Below are 19,563 nucleotides of genomic sequence, written 5' to 3' on the forward strand. Positions count from 1 at the left end.
CTCCCAGATAATATGACACCTCTCAACGGCTGCATTTTTTTCATGGTGGAAATCAGTAAATCAATGGCGTAGTAGCAGGCCGACAGAAGATACTTGAGTAAGAAATATCTTCCAATCATGAAAACAGTGACACACGGACCTGAAATGAAGATGAAATCAAATCGAGGCACAAATAAAAGGAAGACTTCCCCCCTTTTTTCTACCTCCAGAGATGAACGGTTGCAATAATAATGCCACAAATCCTGTCTTTTCTGAATACCTTTGATTTACTCATCAGATTTCATCAAATCTCTTGTTCGCCGCCTCATAAAATCTGTGTGTTATAAAATTGAAAACTTGCAAAATAGATCTTCTGCTTAGATGAAATACAGCGAAATTGTTTTCAGCTTCACAACTTATCTCAATCGCAATATATAAGGGTTTAAAGAAATTCAAATACATTTCCCAAATTTTGAAGAAAAAAAATATTAATATAGCTTGAAATTTTTTTCAAATAACAGGAATTGCATTTTTGGAACTAAACCTTGAGAAAAAGAAACTGATAACTGAAAATTAAAAACGTTGTATTGTCAAAATTTCAATAAGTATAGACCTGTCATGTAGGCAAATTTAAGGACCCTCTAGAGGGAGAAGGAGTGGAAGTAGGTACTTCAAAATACCTTCCCGGGACATACTTTGATACTTGTATACTATCTGGAACACATGCGCTATATTATATAGGGAAGATGCGGGTTTCTTTCGAATCGGGTGTCTTTCAATAGAGAAATGGATTGTAAAGCGTGGTTTGTTATTGGGTATACAATATTTAAACTATTGCTTTATGGGGTTTAGGGGGAAAAAAGGTACCTAGGTTTGGTTAGGTATTTAATATATGCTATGTCTTACCACGCATCCCCCTTAATCCGCAAATAACTAGATAAACTTTGTTTCTAAACTATTATATTTTTATCCCATATTGTTTTACTTCGTTAGCATCAACTAAACTTCATTTTTCGCGTGTGTTCCAGATAGTACACAAGTACCCATACTTTAGCCTGTAGACCCATCCCTGAAAGTTTCATTTTCCTAACCTAACCCCTTTCCAAGATAGCTAAAAGTAGCTAAAGTAGAATTGGTACTGTTCTATTAGCTGTAAGCCACGCAAGATAGATGATAAAATAAACTAGTCAAACAGGCTCTCTCAACGGAGAAATGGATTGCAAACAGTTATGCTTTACCCCTCACCCCCCTAATGTGCAAATATATAACCAAATTTTGTTTCTAAACTATTATATTTTAATCCTTTTTTGTTTAGTTTCATTAGCATTAACCAAACTTCACTTCTTGCATAGTTTAAAGCTAATAGAAAAGTACAATAGAATTTTACTAAACTTTTTTATTTATAAAAATCTACTATCTTAAATATTTTGGGAAACATAAGACACAAGTTATCAATATAAATAAACCAAACTCAATACTTACAATCACAATCAGAATGTGTTCTCTCTCTGATCTGAATGGTCCTTAGGCAAAATTGTTGCTTTGGCGTTTGAAGGTCTTAACATTAGATATGCTTCCGTATTATGTGTTTGTAGATAGTTTAAAGAGATGATTTTTTTTGTTTGTCAATCTTATCTTAAACACTAAAAACCAAAAACAAAATAAGAGAACAGTCAGGTATTTAGAGGAGGCTTATTTTTACTCCGATTTCTATAGTCTTTTAAAAAGGACACTAGAACAAAAAAAAAAAAAAACAACAAATAGAACGAGTCCGTCATCAGTCTTCAGGCAAAAACACAAATTCCACATTTGAGCAGATATGAGATCATAACCCCCACAAGAACATTTTCTGATACGCTGAATCTGAAGGTCTGATTTACATTAAGATTTATTGACTTTTTGGGGGGTGTTTCTCCCTTTTTCAAAAATCAGGCTCCCTGTTTTCAAAATCCTTAATCCCTTTCGGTTACAATTGAGCAAAATCTCTTAATCCCTTTCAGTTACAATTGAGCTGAGTCGCTCCTTAATCACAGTTTAACACAATGAACTGTTTGATAAAACTTATTGGGCTAACGTCCTATTTTTTAATTAATCCTTTAGCAAACCGGAGTTTTTGAATCACGATTCATGCTATTAAAATGTAGTATTTCTAACTCCAGTTGAAATGTGCTCCATTTTAGAAAATTATCTTTTTTGGGGAAGCTTTTGGTTCCTTAACTGTACGTAAAGGACAGGACAAGCGTCTTCTTTTCTTCGATATATTTGCTTACTTGGTTATTCAGCGTAAGCAGCAAATTTATGGCTAATCCAGGAAAGACCTTTTTTTGAAACTCTTTTTGGGTCTCATTACAAAAATAATAAGTTGTTCCCACAAAAGAATTTTCGTTATTAATTAGAAAAAATTGAATTCAGAAAGCAACATATTTTCACCGTTAGTACTGTTAAGGTTAGGGTAGCATCTTAAGAAATTTTCTACCTACAGAAACTCACAAAAATGTATTTTAAAAAAGCGATTGTAAAAGTTAAGAGAACATTTTTATACATAATTTTCTGCGTGTTCATTTTGCAGACAAGAAAGCTCAACTTCTTTCAAAGTAAAAATATATTCCCTTATTTTTATAATTATCTTTTTCTATTCAAAATTCAATTAGCATTCCCCTTTTTCCTCTGTAATCCAACTACTTAGATTGAATTTAGATTGAAGATATTACGTCCAATAATTCTATTTTCAACATTCAATTTATAAGAAGGATACTTCAAATTACTGTGGAAGTTCAAACCGTTCTGATTAATGTAACCTATTTGCGGTGAAAATTACATTTTTTCTACTGAAAAATACATAAATCTTAATAATTTGCAATAATTTGTTGGAATTCAATAAGCAAGTCACAATTCCAACAGAAAAATTGGATATTTTTTTACTTGTTTAAATTCGAGCAAAATATTTTGTTGGAAATCAATTTCTTTTTTTTTCAGTGCAGCTTTTCCACTTGAGACACGACACCAAAAGTGCCGTTTTTAGTGTCATTTGAACTTGATGATGGTGGAATTTATATGAAAGAAGTAGATATGTGCAATATCTTTTATATGAGTTATAAAAAATCTACCAACGATGTTCTGGTAGCTTGCTAGTGCCACCCTTTGAGAAATAGCACAAAAAGTGCCATATGACACTTGCATATGGCAGAATTTATAAAAAGCACGTAGATATGAGAAATAACTTTTGAATGGGCCATTAAGAATCTCTTTATGATGTTCTGGTAGCCCCCTAGACCTGTTAAAAAAAAATAAAAAAAAAAAAAAAAAAAACAGGAGACAGATCAGTGCTATCGATGCAAAGAAATTGATTTTTCTTGTTGTTCAGGGAGGGGGACTGTAACTTCCCTGTACAAGGTTTTATCCATGTTGATTCCAATGGTATACTTTTCATTTTGATCTGACGCCATTTTCGAGGGGTGTGAGGTTTTTTTTTCGAAATTACCATAAAAAATTTTTCGCAATAAAATTTTACTTTTAAGACGAACCGAAATAATAGTTAACATTCCTGAATCAGTGTCAGATGGTATTTTTGTTTCACTAGGCAGTTTTTTTCAAAACGTGTTTTTTAACTTTTGGTTACTATGGGCTGTGGTTCGCTCTTTACTTGGTTGCAGCTGCCGCTGCAACCATGATACCTTGCCGGGACATGCTTAAAAAATGAGCCTAAAAATGACTGAAAAAAAACCATCGGATACCGATATTCCCGATACGATACATGCGATACCACATACAGCCCTTCCCCAGGGACGATGGAGGGCCAAATCATCATCAAAACCATATATATTGGACCTTTGAACTGTGTTAAAAAAAATGGCTATCTCAAAATTTTTATAGGACTAGTTTTGGGGGAGGGGGCCTGTAGGGAGGGTGGGCTATTCGCCTTCCAATCTTTTTGGTTACTTAAAAACAGCACTTACAAATTTAATTATCTTTCGAATGAGCTATTACACACCTCTCTATGATTCTCTGGCCACCCCCTAGCCCTTCTAGAAAAAGAAAAAGAAAAAAGGGAGACATCAGTGCTACCCATGCAAAAAAAAGTTATTTTTTTGGTGTTCAATGTGGGGACCTGTAAATATCCTACTAAAGGTTTTGGACCTTGCTGATTCCAATGGTTCACTTTTTATTTCTATTTGACACCATTTTCAAGGGGTTTCAGGCTTTCTTCCGAGATGATCGATAACTTCTTTACGAAATAAGCTTTTAATTCCAAAATCAACCGAAGCAACAATTACCATTTCCGATTCAGCGTCAAAAGACGATTTTTTCTCACTAGACAGTTTTTTTTTGAAAATACGTTTTTCAGGTCTTTCCCTCAGGTTCTTATTGATATGGAATTTGTATGGAATATAATGCTATTGAATTATATCAATGTCAACGTTTTATTTCTGGGGAAGCATCGTAGAAAAATACGCTGGATTTTAAGCTATATTGTTCTTGGGTTAAATTAGAACACTCATTTTTGAAGCATGGAAATAAAAGAATCAAACTTTAACGGGAATATTGGGGATTGAGGGGGTGGTAACCTTCCTTATAAATTGAATAATTTCGGCTCGTTTTAAGCTTTATTTTCATTCTTTGTTTTCATTTGGAATTCCTTTTATTGAATGAAAATAAAATTTTGTATCAATACCGCTCAATCTGTCATCAATCTGTACCGTTGGAAATGCCAGCTTCGGTGACAGTATTTTTCAGAGAAATTATTTAATTTTTTTAACCAATGGGTGTATTTAACCCATGTTCTCTCTCTCTCTCTCTCCCTCCCTCTTGCTTGCACTCTCTCTCTCTCTCTCTCTCTCTCTCTCTCTCTCTCTCTCTCTCTCTCTCTCTCTCTCTCTCTCTCTCTCTCTCTCTCTCTCTCTCTCTCTCTCTCTCTCTCTCTCTCTCTCTCTCTCTCTCTCTCGTTCCATTTGCATCATCCATTGGCGTGCCTGTTAAAAATGCTTTTAAGAAATATTTGGCAAATATTGAGCAAAAGACACTATTTATTCAGTCCGGTAGGTCGATAGAACAGTTCCATACCAGAGGGCAAAGATTACTCTACGCTTAACTCTTTTTCCAATTTAAATAAAAAAAACAAGTTTTTTTAACTGAAAGTAAGGAGCGACATTAAAACTTAAAACGAACAGAAATTATTCCGTATATGAAAGGGGCTGTCCCCTCCTCAACGCCTCGCTCTTTACGGTAAAGTTTTTCATTGTTTAAAAAAAAAAATAGAGTTGTGAGAAAGTCAAACTTCAGCGTTTTTAGTCAAGCTTTAGTCAAATGTTTTTGAATAAATGCAGGTTTTGATCTTGGCTCACCGTACATGAATAATTAAAACACAATTTTCATATTAATTTACTTTTATTTAGTTAAATGGCTTTCTCGAAACTTGTTTAATTTTATTGACGAACGTTTTTATTCGTAATGAACATACGTAACATACGAATAAACTTACGTACCCAGCTTCTATATTCCTACATTTTTAATACTTATATTAGGGGGTTCGCCCCCCAGGCAATACCTTGCTCTTTAAGCGAAAGTTCGAATTTTGTTCCAATTCTTTAAAAATGACCGCTTAATCAAAAAGGCCTTTAATTAGAATAAACAGCTCTTATTAAATTGCTAAAAAATATTTTGCTTAAAGAGTGAAGTATTGACTAGGGGGTGAACCCAATCATATATGTAATAATTTCTGTTCGTTTTAAGTTTTGATGTTGCTGCTGTTGCAGTTGAAAAACTTGTTTTTTTATATTTAATTTCTGATCTTTTTTTAAATAATGCTGGGAAGTCCGGCGTCCCCTTCATAGCAATGTCCCTTCCCCCATGAAAACTTCCTTCATGGAAAGATCCTCCCAAATAACCCCCGAACCACCCCCCCCCACTACCAGGAGAAATCTCCCCAGAAAACATCTGTATACTTCCCAATAACCAATACTATATGTTAACATTGGGTAAAGTTCATAACTTTCAGCCCTCCCTCCGGGAACTTCAGGGGATTAAGTCATCCTAAAAAACATGCTTATAATATTTTCGAACATGCTGAACAAAATGGCTATCTCAAAATTTTGATCAGGTGACTTTGGGGAAAAAATGAGCGTGGGAGGGGTGCTAGTTGCCCTCCAAATTTTGGTTACTTAAAGAGGGCACTAGAACTTTTAATTTCCGTTCTAATGAGCCCTCTCCCGATATTTTAGGACCACTGGGTCGATAAGATCATCCCTGGAAAAAGAAAAAAACAAACGAACAACTAAACACGCACCCGTGATCTTTCTTCTAGCAAAATACGGAAAATTCCACATTTTTGCGGATAGGAGCTTGAAACCTCTACAATAGGGTTCTCTAATACGCGGAATATGATTGTGTGATTTTCATTAAGGTTCTATAGTTTTTAGGGGGTCGTCCCCCCTTTTTTCGAAAATCAGCCAAATTTTCTCAGGCGCGTTACTTTCGATGGGTAGGATTAAACTTGATGAAACGTATATATTTGAAATCAGCATTAAAATCTAATTCTTTTGATGTATCTATTTGTATCAAGATACCATTTTCTAGAGTTTCGGTTACCATTGAGCTGGGTCGCTCCTTACTTACAGTTCGTTACCACGAACTGTTTGATAACAGAAAAAAACTTCAAGGAAGCTTCCACATTCTCGCTTCTTTAAACTAAGAATTAGTTATCTTCGTCTTAAAAAAGAAGAGGAAAAAACAGAAAAAGAAGTCCAGATATATATATATATATATATATATATATATATATATATATATATATATATATATATATATATATATATATATATATATATATATATATATATATATATATATATATATATATATATATATATATATATATATATATATATATATATATATATATATATATATATATAGATTGTAGTGATTTTCTGGTTTATTTAGTGATTTTCTTCTATAATCTAGTAATTTATGTGCAAAATTAATGATTTTTTTGTTTAGCCAATATAAAAAATCACTACAAATAAATAAATAAGCCAATAAATAAATCACTAGGGGGTGGCAACTCTTTCTTTAAGAAACCGAAACTTACGAGACTGAAGAAACGATCTAGTGAAATGGGCTTCACTTCAAGTGAGACGTTGCACTTATGGCAAAAAAAAATTTGGTTGATCAGTACTTTAATGTTAAAATCAATAGTGTTGCATATTTAAAGGTACGAAAAGATTGACTCTAATTAGAACTCCTGCTCTTTTTAATTTTCCCAACAGTCACTGCTGCCTCTTCGTCTGGATAGACGTCAAGTGAGGCGTTTGGAGTTTTTGACATAAACTTAGCTCTTCATTCAGTTTTCTGCCAAGTGGAGGAAACCAATGGTCCTAAACAATCGGAAAAGTTGCAAGTTCTAGCAAATAGACCACGCCAAATTGGCGATTTCTGTCATTCTCTGGCTCAAAACAACAACTTTGGCCCAAACAGGGCCGACCCTCCTTATAAACAGAATAATTTTGGCTCATTTTAAATTTTATCGCCGCTGTTTGTTTTCACATGGAATTTTTTAATTAAATAAAAATAAAATTTCGTGGTTTTTAATCTTTATCGTTGGAAATCCCAGCGTCGGTGACAGTATAGGGTTTATTTTTAACCCCTGAACTAAAAAAATTAAATAGTGTTAACTTTGGTAAAAAGTTTAATAAATTACTTCTCTTTCTCTTTCTCTCTCTCTCTGTCTCTCTCTCTCTCTCTCTCTCTCTCTCTCTCTCTCTCTCTCTCTCTCTCTCTCTCTCTCTCTCTCTCTCTCTCTCTCTCTTTCTCCTTTTTTTGTTTCTAGTAAATCCAACGAATATGAGGAGTAAATCCTCACTTTTACGTCTAGGATATAGAATATTTAAAAGAAAGTTTCTTTAGAATAAATAACAAAGATTGCCTTAGTATCCACGGCAGTATTAATTCATGAAGCAATAGCGTTGATTAATTTAAAGACAAATGTATGTTAGCTACTATGGTACTATTGATTTGGGTAAATCTATGGGAAGAAACTTTTTAGGAAGCCTCTTCTGAATACTCAATGAAATAATGATAATAGGTTTATAAATGCTATTGTGTGTAGCTTTATAAATTTACTTTCCTTCGATTTAACGTCTGCATTTTAACCTTCTGAACATGCCTTTTGTTACAATTTCCCCTGTTGTTATAATCATAGGCAGCGCGCTAGCGCTGCCTAATGCTAGCGGGCTAGCGCTAGCGCTGACAAATGAATGTGCATTGTCAGTTTAATATACATATGCTGATATTTAGTAATCAAAATGTTCATACTATTTGATTTATTAAAGTTATAAAAGTAAAAACATTTATATTTTTTCAGAAAAGTGCAAATTTTGTTCTGGCCTTGGGAAGGCATAGGGGTTTTGCGCCCAACTTATGTTAATTTCTGCTCGTTTTGAGTTTGACTTGGTTAATTATTGTAATTTCTGGTCGTTTTGGGTTTCATTTATTTATCGATGATGATTTATGGTAGTTTCACGGTTGGTAGATTATTTTATTTTATTTTTGCTAATTTTTGGTTTAATGGAGTTCTTTACTTTTTTTTCAATAAACTTATATTGTGGAAAGTTTTTTTAAATTAATTTACATAAAAAAGATTTAAAAATTGACTTCAAAACTAAATCTAGGTACACCTTAATTAATTGCCTAAAAGCTGGACTCTTTAAACTGTAATCTTTAATGATAGCGGTTTTATGGAATTTTTTATTAATGTACTCTTTATTTCATTAATCATCGTGGCGCCATCTTATGAATAATTAAGCTAAAATTGAAAGACAAACGGAACGATAAGCAAAATTTAAGTACATTTGTAACTATGGGAGGGCAGTATTGGCATGTCTAGTGTGACTAAACAAGAGAACTAAATTTATCTTGGTTTTTTCTTATCTGCGTCTAAAAAAAGCGATAAAACACGAAGGCTTGATAAGGCTCAATTAATATACTAGACTTAACTTAGTACTAAGTTTGCTTGAGGTCTGAAGAAGTCGTCTGGTCAATACTGTGGTGACAAGTTTTACTCCTCTAGATAGGTGGGATCGAGTATAAACCGCAAAAGTGAAACTAGGACAAGTGCTGTTACTTCCGACAAATTATGGCTTTGACATACCCTCCGGAAGATTCTCTGAAAACAAGAATTTACTCCCTCTCCTTTTCTCGCCCCCACGGAGTTAGGATAAAATCATGAACCTTGAATTGGTGCAACTACTACACAATCTCTCTTTTTTACACATCAATTTTGTTTTAGATCATACAATTCCCTTCGACTGTTTCTGACGATCATGGCTGCATTCGTAGCTTCAACCTAGTAAAGAGCGAACCACAGCCCATAGTTACCAAAAGTTAAGAAACGCGTTTAGAAAAAAAACTACCTAGTGAAAAAAAATACCATCGGACACTGATTCAGGAGTGGTAACTATTTTTTCGGTTCTTCTTAAAAGTAAAAGTTTATTGCGAAAAGAATTTTATGATGATTTCGAAAAAAGCCTAAAACCCCTCGAAAATGGCGTCTAATCAGTTCTACCATTGCAATCAGCACGGTCGAAAACCTAGAAATGTAGGAATAGGAGATTACAGCCCCCATCCTTTAATAACAAGGAAAATGACTTTTTTGCATGGGCAGCACTGATCTGTCTCCGTTTTCTTTTTCTTTTTTTTTCTTTTTTTTTCTAGCAAGGCTAGGGGGTGACCAGAAAGTCATAGAGAGATATGTAATAGCTCATTCGAACGGAAATTAAATTTTCGAGTGTCCTTTTTAAGTGACCAAAAAGATTCGAGGGCAACTAGCCCCCCTCCCCGAAAGTCATCCAATCACGATTTTGAGATAGGCATTTTGTTACCATAGCTCAAAGTCAAATATGTTTTGTTTTGGTGAAGATATGGTCCTCCATAGCCCCCGGGGAAAGGGCTGCACAGTGTATTGGTATCAGAGGTATTGACATCACGCGTATCGGTATTGGCATATTTTTATTGGGCGTATTGGTATTCCAGGTATCTAGACAGATTTTTAGTAGCTCATTTAAAAGATATTGCTCATATTTACGTCCTTCCTATAATTTCAACCATCAGCAAGTTCAAAATGGCACTAAAAACGACACTTTTGGTGCCATGTCTTAAGTAGAAAAGCTGGGGCTAGTGGGCTACCAGTAGTTTTTAGAGTGATGTTTGATGGCTCATTTAAAAGCTATTGCTCGTACCTACGTAATGTTTTTCAATAGCACTAAAAACAACACTTTTGATGTCACTTCTTAAGTAGAAAAGCTTGGAAGTATAAAACGAGATCATCATTGTAATAGTTATGGTCCAAAACCTGTAACTGGAGGTTTGCAAGAACACCTCTCGTATGTTCTTCGTCCAATCTCCATTAAGCTGCGCAATTAAGGTAAAAACACTAATATATCAAATCTGTTTGTTAGAGGCGTGATTCTGTTGGTACAGAGTTCAAATTTGAATTGAAGTGTCTAGCGTTCGATTCCTGTTTGGGTGTTTTTGGTTTCAATTATGGTTTTCTCCCTTCTAGACAATCATTTTCAGATAATTTCACTGTTTTTGTAAATATGATGCACTCATTTTTTAAAGATTGTCCCAGGAAGCTATTTGATGAAGCATTTTGATTCAAAAGGGAATAGAGGTCATCTAGTTCATGGTTTGCAACGATATTCTGAGTAGATCTCTAAATCCATACCCCAACGAATGACGTAATTTTGTAAAAATTGTGTGTAGGGGGGGGGGTAAAGTTGGAGCCAATTTTCCCAAATCAAGTGAAGATGATAGAGAAAACTGAAAAACCAGCCGTAGAGTTATAAAAAAGGTAAAGATGTGCTCAAGAAAACTGACCTGTTTCAGGGGATGCTTGAATTATGCAGGCTTACCTTAGTTTTGACAACTTTTTTGGAGAAACTAAATTTCAGCTGGGAGGGAGGGGGGCAAACTGGGGTCTGGAGGAAAACTTAGGCCTAGGATGGGAAGTATCCCCCCTCTGCCCCATAGCAAATAACGCCCCTGACGCCCACCCCTTGCCACTAAGTGGTTGGAGAAGTTTAGGCATGTGATTCTGGATCCACTCAAAGTCGTATACTAAAAGAAGGATTACTTATTGTTATACTTACTTATTCAAATTATTTACTTGACAACTCCAACGTAATATTCTCTCCAAGCGTAAGATTGTGCATCCAAAGAGGAAGAAAGACAAATGAAAACAAACTGATTTTGTCATACCATTTATCCTACCTACACAAGAAATGATTTTTTTTTTTTTTGAAATTCCCATTCATTTCTGACTGATGAGTGGCTTTTTATTTAGGGACAGGTCAAATAAATCCCTAAGCCCAAAGGCACATTTCTGATGAGCTAGCCAAATTTTCCGCAAGTATGTCGATATACAAACCTGTCCGCTCAGTTGACCTTTTGTATCGAAGCTACTCCCTGGGAGCTACTTTCTTAAGTGTGACTAAATTTAATTTTTTTAAAAAAATATTTAAATATATTTTTATTTTTTTTTATCTTTTTTTTACAAAAAGAAACGACGCTATGTTTGTAATTTTTTTTCTCCACTCTAAACTTATTGTTTTCTTTCAGTTCTTTTTACAGCTTCTTAGTTCAGCTCCTTAATAAAGGTTGAGGTGGAGGTAGGAGTTTTGGTACGGTAAAAGTAAACCTTTTAAGGACAATTTTAACTGCATAAAAGTAAAGCATTTTAGATTGTTGCTTTATTTTAATTTTTTTTTTTTGTTTAATTTGGCATCATTTCTGCACATTGAGTTCAGTTCATTGATTGACTGTCGTTCTGGATATGAAAAGGACATTTCATGATTATTTTGCTCACAAGTTCGGTATAAAAAAAGCTTTCTAATGTTATAACTACAAACTCACTTTAGAATCTGTATCACAAGTTAAAATCCTCAATTTTGTAGAGAGAGATAACTGGATTTCCAGAGTTCCTATTACGGTTGATCTGTTCATCATTTGGAGTAATACTAGGTGAGACCAAGATGTCACCAGATAAATTAATCCATTGTTTTACATGCTGTGTAATGACATTAAATTTATTATTTTTCTGCCTAAGTTTTAAGTGTATACTGAAAGTTACTGATGTCACAGCTCCTGTAGAACTATGAAAAATGTTATAGATTAGTTCGTTGTTGTGAAGCTACGTATTTACTTTTGACTCCAGTAGGGATCTAGGTATTACTCCCGTACGTACATAATTTATTCATGTTTTTATGGTTTTTGTCACTGAGAGTGAAAAAACAGGATTTTCTCAGTTTGATGTATTTTCATGGTTTATTGATTCTAACGGGTCAATGACACCTCTTTCAATGTCGATTTATGTGTTGTTTCCAAGTGTATTGTCTCCGGGACGAAGTTTGCACATGCGCATTAGCGGGGGAGAGATGTATTGATCGAGGACAAGAGGGGGAAGTAGATTTCTGAGAAAGCCTACTTAATTTATGCATGTTTTTATGGTTTTTGTCGCTGAGAATGAAAAAACAGGATTTTTCTCACTTTTATGTATTTTCATGGTTTATTGATTCTAACGGGTCAATGACACCTCTTTCAAGGGGGTACCAGTCGTGGCCCTACATAATTTATGCATGTTTTTATGGTTTTTGTCACTAGGAGTGAAAAAACAGGATTTTTCTCACTTTGATGTATTTTCATGGTTTATTGATTCTAACGGGTCAATGACACCTCTTTCAAGGTCGATTTATTTGCTGTTTCCAAGTGTAATGACTCCAGGGCGAAGTTTGCACATGCGCACTAAGGGGAAGAGATGTATTGATCGACTCGAAGGGGAACTGGATTTCCGAGAAATTGGTATACATAATCGAGGGGAGAGAATTTCTGAGAAATTGATTTGCATAATCGACTAAGACAAGAGGGGAAACATTATGGCTTCTTTGATCTTTAGGTCTGAGGGATAAACAGTCTTTTGTGACAGAGATAAATTAACATTCTATTTTTAAATATGGCTTCTCTGATCCTTAGGCTTTACTCACTTTGATGTAATTTCATGGTTTATTGATTCTAACGGGTCAATGACACCTCTTTCAAGGTCGATTTATTTGTTGTTTCCAAGTGTAATGACACTAGAGGGAAGTTTGCAATTCAGCATTAACGGGGGAGAGATGTATTGATCTAGGACAAGAGGGGGAAGTGGATTTCTAAGAAATTGATTACATAATCGGCGGGGAGATGCATTGATCCACGAAAGGGGAATTTATTTGTTTTTTCTAAGGGGAATTATTGATCCACGAAAAGGGAAATTTATTTGTTGTTTCTAAGGGGAATTATTGATTCACGAAAGGGGAATTAGAAATGACATCACTTGTTTGCTAGAAATTATACGGGACTCTAAAGAGATAGAAATTCAATTTTTAAATATGGCTTCTCTGATCTTTAGGTCAGAGCGATAAATTGATATTCTATCGAAACCATAATAGTGTAGCTAGGAACATCTTAGAGATGAAGAGATTAACGCGGGAATTTTTTTCTGGGAATTTCAAATGTGACAGCTCAGGGATGCCAAAACAAAAGTAATACGCTGAAATTACGTTTAGGGATTATTTGGGTAAAACCGTTTGAGACATTTTAGAAGATGATTTAGGCGAAACAGTTTGAGACATTTTAGAAGATGGTTTGGGTGAAACAGTTTGAGACAACAGTTTGATGATTTGGGGTGAAACTCTGTGGTCGTTATAATACATAAGTTCCATTTGAATAGTGTTGTGAGGTTCCCTACCCCAACCCCAAAGGCCCCCCCCGCCCTCGGGCCGCCAAAGGGCCCCCTGGTGCCCCTAAAGGCCCCCGGGACCCCCAAATAGCCCCCCTCCCCATTTTTAATACTTTTTTTTGCACTTGAGACACAGAAGGGACCCACACATTTCAAAAGGCTTTATTATATCTTTTCAGAACAAGTTCTTTTCTTAATGTCCCTCCTAAACCCATTTTACAAGTTGAAGTATCCATCCTTTTCACCCACAACTTCACTTTTCAGCTTTTTGAATGCCCCGACACCATGCAATAGTTTTCAAAAGGCATTTCAGAACAAGTTCTTTTCTTAATGTCACTCGTAAACCCATTTTACAAGTTGAAGTACCCATCCTTTTTACCCATAACTTTACTTTACAGCTTTTTGAATGCTCCAACACCAAGCAATACTTTTCAAAATGCATTTCAGAACAAGATCTTTTATTAATGTCCCTTCTAAACCCATTTTAAAAGTTGAAGTATCCCATCCTTTTCACCCACAACTCTACCGTACAGCTTTTTGAATGCCCCTACACCAAGGAATACTTTTCAAAAGGCATTTCAGAAAAAGTTCTTTTCTTAATGTGATAACAAGTTTTCTGTAAGAAGTATCAAGCTCCCTGTCAAAGATACCAAATTTTTCTTAGAAATAATAATTTCTTCGTTTATGATAACAAGTTTTCTGTTAGAAGTAGCAATTTTTCCTTAACACAAAAAAATTTTCTCGTCGAACTAACAAATTTTACCTTAATACTAACAAACTTTTACTTAAAACTATCAAATTTCTCTTGTAACTAACAATTTTTTGTCAGCTACAACACATTTTCTGCTAGAACTAATAAGTTTTATGTCAAAGATACCAAATTGTTCTTAGAAGTAACCAATTTTTTCGTTTATGATAGCAAGTTTTCTGTCTGAAGTAGAAAGATTTCCTTAACACTAACAAATTTTCTCTTCGAAGTATCAACATTTTCCATTAATACTAACAAGTTTTCTGTCAAAGATACCAAATTTTTCTTAGAACTATAATTTTTTTCCGTTCATGATAAAAAGTTTTCTGTCAAAAGTAGCAAGTTTTCCTTAACACTAACAAATTTTCTCATCAAAGTAATAATTTTTTCCTTAACACTAACAGAGTTTTAGTTACAACTATCAAATTTCTCTTAGAAGTAAAGATTTTTTGTCAGTGATAACAAATTTTCTGCTAGAACTAACACGTTTTCTGTCAAAGATACCAAATTTGTCTTAGAAGTAAAAATTTTTCCGTTCATGATAAAAAGTTTTCTGTCAAAAGTAGCAAGTTTTCCTTTCACACTAACAAATTTTCTCATCAAAGTAACAATTTTTTCCTTAGCAATAACAGAGTTTTAGTTACAACTATCAAATTTCTCTTAGAAGTAACAATTTTTCGCCAATGATGACAAATTTTCTGTTAGAACTAACGAGTTTTCTGTCAAAGACACCAAATTTTTAATAGAATTAACAATTTTTTCATTTATAAGAGAAAGTTTTCTGTCATAAGTAGCAAATTTTACTTTCACAATAACAAATTTTCTCATCAAACAATTTTTTCCTTAACAATAACTGAGTTTCAGTAACACTAACAAATTCTCTAATCGAAACAACAACTGTTTCCTCAATACTAACAAACTTTTACTTAAAAATATAAAATTTTTCTTAGAAGCATAATTTTTTTTCCGTTCATGATAAAAAGTTTTCAGTCAAAAGTAGCAAGTTTTCCTTACCACTAAAAAATGTTCTTCTCGAAGTATCAACTTTTACCTTAATACTAACAAACTTTTACTTAACACTATCAAATTTCTCATAGAAGTAACAATTTTTCGTCTGTGATAACAAATTTTCTGCTAGAACTAGCAAGTTTTATGTCAAAGATACCAAATTTTTCTTAGAAGTAACAACTTTTTCGTTTATGATGGTAAGTTTTCTGTCAGAAGTAGCAAGTTTTCCTTTCACCCTAAAAAATGTTTTTCTCGAAGTAGCAACTTTTACCTTAATACTAACAAACTTTTACTTAACGCTATCAAAGTTTTCTTAGAACTATAATTTTTTCCGTTCATGATAAAAAGTTTTCTGTCAAAAGTAGCAAGTTTTCCTTAACACTAACAAATTTTCTCATCAAAGTGACAATTTTTTCCTTAACACTAACAGAGTTTTAGTTACAAATATCAAATTTCTCTTAGAAGTAACAATTTTTCGTCAGTGATAACAAATTTTCTGCTAGAACTAACAAGTTTTCTGTCAAAGATACCAAATTTTTCTTAGAAGTAACAATTTTTTCGTTTATGAGAGCAAGTTTTCTGTCAGAAGTAGAAATTTTTCATTAACACTAACAAATTTTCTCATCAAAGTAACAATTTTTTCCTTAACACTAACAGAGTTTTAGTAACACTAACAAATTTTCTCATCGAATCAACAAGTTTTTCCACAATACTAACAAGTTTTCTGTCAAAGATACCAAATTTTTCTTAGAAGCATAATTTTTTTCCGTTCATGATAAAAAGTTTTCTGTCAAAAGTACCAAGTTTTCATTTCAACTAACGAATTTTCTCATCAAAGTAACAATTTTTTCCTTAACACTAAAAGAATTTTAGTTACAACTATCAAATTTCTCTTAGAAGTAACAATTTTTCGTCAGTGATAACAAATTTTCTGCTAGAACTAACAAGTGTTCTGTCAAAGATACCAAATTTTTCTTAGAAGTAAAAATTTTTTCGTTTATGAGAGCAAGTTTTCTCTCAGAAGTAGCAAGTTTTCATTTTAAACTAAAAATTTTCTCATCAAAGTAACAATTTTCTCTTCGAATCAACAACTTTTTCCTCAATACTAACAAACTTACTTAAAAATATCAAATTTTTCTCAGAAGCATAAATTTTCTCCGTTAATGATTAAAAGTATTCTGTCAATAGTAGCAAGTTTTTCTAAACAATAAAAAATTTTTTCATCAAAGAAACAATTTTTCCTTAACACTAACAGAGTTTTAGTTACAGATATCAAATTTCTCTTAGAAGTAGCAATTTTTCGTCAGTGATAACAAGTTTTCTATAAAAAGTATTAAGTTTTCTACCAGAGACATATTTTTTTTTGAAGTAACAACTTTTTCGTTTATGATAACAAGTTTCCTGTCAGAAGTATCAAGTTTTCCTTCACTATAACAAATTTTTTCTTCGAAGTAACAACTTTTTCCTCAATACCAACAAACTTCTACTTAAGACTATCAAATATCTCTTAGAAGTAAAAATTTTTTCGTCAGTGATAACAAGTTTTCTGTAAGAAGTATCAAGTTACCTATCAAATATACCAAATTTTTCTTAGAAATAAAAATTTCTTCGTGTATGATAACAAGTTTTCTAATCAAAGTAACAATTTTTTCCTTAACCCTAACAGAGTTTTAGTTACAACTATCAAATTTAACTTAGAAGTAACAATTTTTCGTCAGTGATAACAAATTTTCTGCTAGAACTAACAAGTTTTCTGTCAAAGACAACAAATCTCTCTGAGAAGTAACAATTTTTTCGTTTATGAGAGCAAGTTTTCTGTCAGAAGTAGAAATTTTTCCTTAACACTAAAAAATTTTCTCATCAAAGTAACAATTTTTTCCTTAACACTAACAGAGTTTTAGTAACACTAACAAATTTTCTCATCGAATCAACAACTTTTTCCACAATACTAACAAGTTTTCTGTCAAAGATACAAAAGTTTTCTTAGAAGCATAATTTTTTTCTGTTCATGCTAAAAAGTTTTCAGTCAAAAGTAGCAAGTTTTCCTTTCACACTAACAAATTTTCACATCAAAGTAACAATTGTTTCCTTAACACTAACAGAGTTTTAGTTACAACTATCAAATTTAACTTAGAAGTAACAATTTTTCGTCAGTGATAAAAAATTTTATGCTAGAACTAACAAGTTTTCTGTCAAAGATACCAAATTTTTCTTAGAAGTAACAATTTTTTCACTTATGAGAGCAAGTTTTCTCTCAGAAGTAGCAAGTTTTCCTTTTACACTAAAACTTTTCTCATCAAAGTAACAATTTTTTCCTTAACACTAACAGTTTTAGTAAAACTAACAAATTTTCTCTTCGAATCAACAACTTATTCCTCAATACTAACAAACTTTTACTTAAAAATATCAAATTTTTCTCAGAAGCATAATTTTTTTCCGTTCATGATAAAAAGTTTTCAGTCCAAAGTAGCAAGTATTCTTTAACACTAACAAATTTTCTCATCAAAGTAACAATTTTTTCTTAACATTAACAGATTTTAGTTAAAACTATCAAATTTCTCTTAGAAGTAACAATTTTTCATCAGTGATAATAAGTTTTCTATAAAAAGTAGCAAGTTTTCTACCAAAGAGACCAATTTTTCTTAGAAGTAACAACTTTTTCGTTTATGATAACAAGTTTTCTGTCAGAATTATCAATTTTTTCTTCACTATAACAAATTTTCTCTTCGAAGTAACAACTTTCTCCTCAATATTATCGAACTTCTACTTAAAACAGTCAAATATCTCTTAGAAGTAAGAATGTTTTTGTCAGTGATAACAAGTTTTATGTAAGAAGTATCAAGTTCCCTGTCAAATATACCAAATTTTTCTTAGAAATAACAATTTCTTCGTTTATGATAACAAGTTTTCTGTTAGAAGTAGCAATTTTCCCTTAGCAGTAACCTCCTTTTTCCTCGATGTAGCATCTTTTGCCTCAATATTAACAACTTTGGCTAAGCACACTCGAGTTTCTCTTAAAACTCAACATTTTTTGTTAGTGATACTACTTTTTATGTCATAAGTAGCAAAATTTCCATCAAAGATACCAAATTTTTCTTAGAAGTAACAATTTTTTCGTTTTTGATAACAAGTTTTCTGACAGAAGTAGCAAGTTTTCCTTAACAATAACAAATCTTCTCATCGAAGTAATAACTCTTTCCTTAATACTAACAAACATTTACTTAAAACTATAAAATTTTTCGTAGAAGTATAATTTTTTTCCGTTCATAATAAAAAGTTTTCTGTCAAAAGTAGTAAGTTTTCATAAAGACGAAAAGATTTTTTCATCAAAGTGATAGTTTTTCCTTAACACTAACAGAGTTTTAGTTACAACTATCAAATTTTTCTTAGAAGTAACAATTTTTTGTCAGTGATAACAAATTTTCTGCTAGAACTAACAAGTTTTCCGTCAAAAAGACCAAATTTTTCTTAGAAGTTACAATTTTTCCGTTCATGATAAAAAGTTTTCTATCAAAAGTAGCAAGTTTTCCTTTCACACTATCAAATTTCTCTTAAAAGTAACAATTTTTCGTCAGTGATAACAAATTTTCTACTAGAACTAACAAGTTTTCTGTCAAAGATACCAAATTTTTTTTAGAAGTAACGATTTTTTCGTTTATGAGAGCAAGTTTTCTGTCAGAAGTAGCAATTTTTCCTTTCACACTAACAAATTTTCTCATCAAAGTAACAATTTTTTCCTTAACACTAACAGAGTTTTAGTAACACTAACAAATTGTCTCATCGAATCAACAACTTTTTCCTCAATACTAACAAACTTCTACTTTAAAATATCAAATTTTTCTTAGAAGCATAATTTTTTTCCGTTCATGATAAAAAGTTTTCAGTCAAAAGTAGCAAGTTTTCCTTAACACTAACAAATTTTCTCATCAAAGTAACAATTTTTCCTTTACACTAACAGAGTTTTAGTTACAGCTATCAAATTTCTCTTAGAAGTAACAATTTTTCGTCAGTGATAACAAATTCTCTGTTAGCACTAACAAGTTTTATGTCAAAGATACCA

General features: G+C 32.6%; 1 protein-coding gene across 2 annotated transcripts in view; it reads left to right on the top strand.

Moving 5' to 3' along the window:
• The window catches only part of LOC148947711 (calcium/calmodulin-dependent protein kinase kinase 2-like), a 404,349-nt gene that overhangs the window by 374,949 nt on the left and 9,837 nt on the right, over window positions 1-19,563 (top strand). Inside the window, exon 10 of one of the 2 annotated variants that reach the window (XR_016142386.1) lies at window positions 9,263-9,426. The exons of the other annotated variant lie outside the window; for it this stretch is intronic. The gene's annotated coding sequence lies outside the window, so the exon portion shown is untranslated. The remainder of the gene's footprint in view (window positions 1-9,262; window positions 9,427-19,563) is intronic. 2 annotated transcript variants of the gene reach the window in all.

Source organism: Artemia sp. Qi Xiang Cuo, chromosome 10 (assembly GCF_049724085.1).
Source record: "Artemia sp. Qi Xiang Cuo chromosome 10, ASM4972408v1, whole genome shotgun sequence".
Lineage (NCBI taxonomy): Eukaryota > Metazoa > Arthropoda > Branchiopoda > Anostraca > Artemiidae > Artemia > Artemia sp. Qi Xiang Cuo.